Genomic DNA, 2,435 nt, shown 5'->3' with positions numbered 1-2,435 from the left:
AAAGAGTGGGATTTGGGGTGAAAATGAAAATTTCGGTTAGGGTGTATTTAGTGTGTGATATCTATTAGACCTGCAAGTGGGAGCCGTCAAGTAGGCAGTTGGGTAGCTCTGTAGATGATTTAAAAGTCATTAACAGTTAAAGCCATGGGGCATGAAGAGATTATTTATGCATTCAGTTTGAAAAGGAAAGATGGAAACTAAGACAGAGATTTCTAGCACTCCAGACTTTTGAAGTAAGAAGACATATATACCGCAAAGATTACTGAGAAGGAATTTTTCATTAAATAGGAGGAAAATAAACAGAACATGTCAAAAGATGTGTAAGGGAAATGTTCTGTTCTTAAAAATAAACACTAGGTAAGTCTGGCAAGTGTGTCCTGAAGAATATGTACAAAGATGTCCTTTTTAGCACTGTTTGTAATAGCAAAACATTATAAAAAATCTTATGTTCATAAATGAGATATGGATAAGTATATTTTGTTTTATTTATTTTTTTAATAAAAAATATTTTATTTTTTATTCTGTACAGTATACTGTACAGAAAGAAAAATGAGTAGATTAGAGCCATATGTACCAACACGGATGTATCTCACAAGTATAATGCTATTAGTGTTGCTGTTGTTTTTATTTATATTATAGTTTATGTTAATCTATTTGTGATTTATATTATCTCCAGTCGTGTACAGGTTTCATTTTATTCTCTATTATTGAAAGAAAGAGTAAGATGTTAATTTATGACTATCATTAGATGATTTTCAAAATCCAAGACATAGATTTACAATTACAATTATAGGTATTTTAACGTAAGATAAAAATATAAAATTGTTATATATTAATTTTGATAAATACAACATGAATATAATAGGCTATCACTTCCTTGATTAGGTTATGATATATGGCTTCAAAAGAGATCATCTAGGTGGGCCTGAGTTAATAACAAATTCTTTAAATCTGCATGAAGGAGTCAGAAAGAGGGAAACAGAGCTTCAATATATTGATACTAGTTTTACCGACTAGGGTTCTGGCCTCCTTAATCAGTAGAAATTGATCAGAGGCCAGACAAGAAATTCAGGTGAGGTTTTATTGGGACTCCTGCTACAACAGGGGGAAGAGAGAACAAACAAAAGATTTCCTTGCTTGCCAGCTCCCTGAGGCAGGGGTGTGCTTGTTCCTTATATGGGGTGAGGGTAGGGGTGTGTCCAGAGATAGGGCCAGAGGGGTGGCTTAGGTGTTTTGCCCACCTCTTAGGTGGTGTTGTGTGCAGGGGGCATGCGCAGCACCCTACTCTTGCTCCCGACCCCCCGGAATATGTGGGCCCAGGAGACCATGCCTAATGGAAGCCCATCCATCTATATGATACTTTGACCATTTAAGACCACTGAATTTTCTGCCTGAATTAACTCAAGTAATACATCTTTTGGGGGCATTTTCTCCCAAGAATGGGCCAGACACTAAGGTGCATACTTCTAACCTTACGGGTTTGTCAAGGCTGTTGTATAATGGGTATGGATGATTGGAGTCAGGGATGGGAAGAGAAGGACCAACTCTACCCATGCTTCAACTTTCTATTGAACAAATCTAATGGTTCTAAGAATTAGAAATTCAACCCTGTACTTCCAGGACATTATGAAGTATATTAATCACAGTAATAAGAGAGAGCACATTTTAGTTACCAGTTTGTATGACAGATTTATTGCAATAATGACTGCAATTATTCACCATTACCATAACAACACCATTTGCAATATGACCTTTAGTTCCTTCTATTAAGAGTTGGTGTCTTATTTTCCCACCCCTTGAATATAGGCTAGCCTAGTGTCTTGCTTTGACAAATAGAATGTGGGACAAGGGATCATGTCCCAGTTCTAAGCCTGAATCTCATGAATTCTTGAGTGCTTGTGCTCATTTATTTGCACCTCTGACGCCACCATGATAACAAGCCCAGAATATTCTGATGAAGCATAGAGCAAAGAGGAGTGACTGTAGTCATGGCCATCTTAAAAAGGTCAGTCTTCAACAATCTGCCAGTTGACTGTAGCTATTTGAGATTAGCTAAGCAAAGCCAAGTGCAGCCCAGCTCAGCAGAAACACTGAGCTAAATAAACCTTTGCTATTTTTCACATAAAAATCAATTGCTTACTCTTTTATTTGTATTTTAGCAGTCTTTTCTGTCAGGAAACTGTAAAGGACTCTAAATTCACATGGCGTCATTACTTACAGTGCAATCATTCTGGCAAATATATTCTGGCAGCAACTATAATGTAAATATTCATGCCTTGATTTGTTTTGGTGTTAAGTCTTTTCCCTTAATATTAATAGTTACAACTATGTTCAATGAAGCATCTACCACGTACAAATCATTATAGCATTTTATAAACATAATCCTATTTAATACTTACAAACCTTCCCACCCCCCCCCCCCCCCCCAAAAAAAA

The sequence above is a fragment of the Lipotes vexillifer genome, unplaced genomic scaffold (assembly GCF_000442215.2).
Source record: "Lipotes vexillifer unplaced genomic scaffold, Lipotes_vexillifer_v1.1 scaffold1841, whole genome shotgun sequence".
NCBI classification, from domain to species: domain Eukaryota; kingdom Metazoa; phylum Chordata; class Mammalia; order Artiodactyla; family Lipotidae; genus Lipotes; species Lipotes vexillifer.
This window is presented reverse-complemented; position numbering follows the sequence as displayed.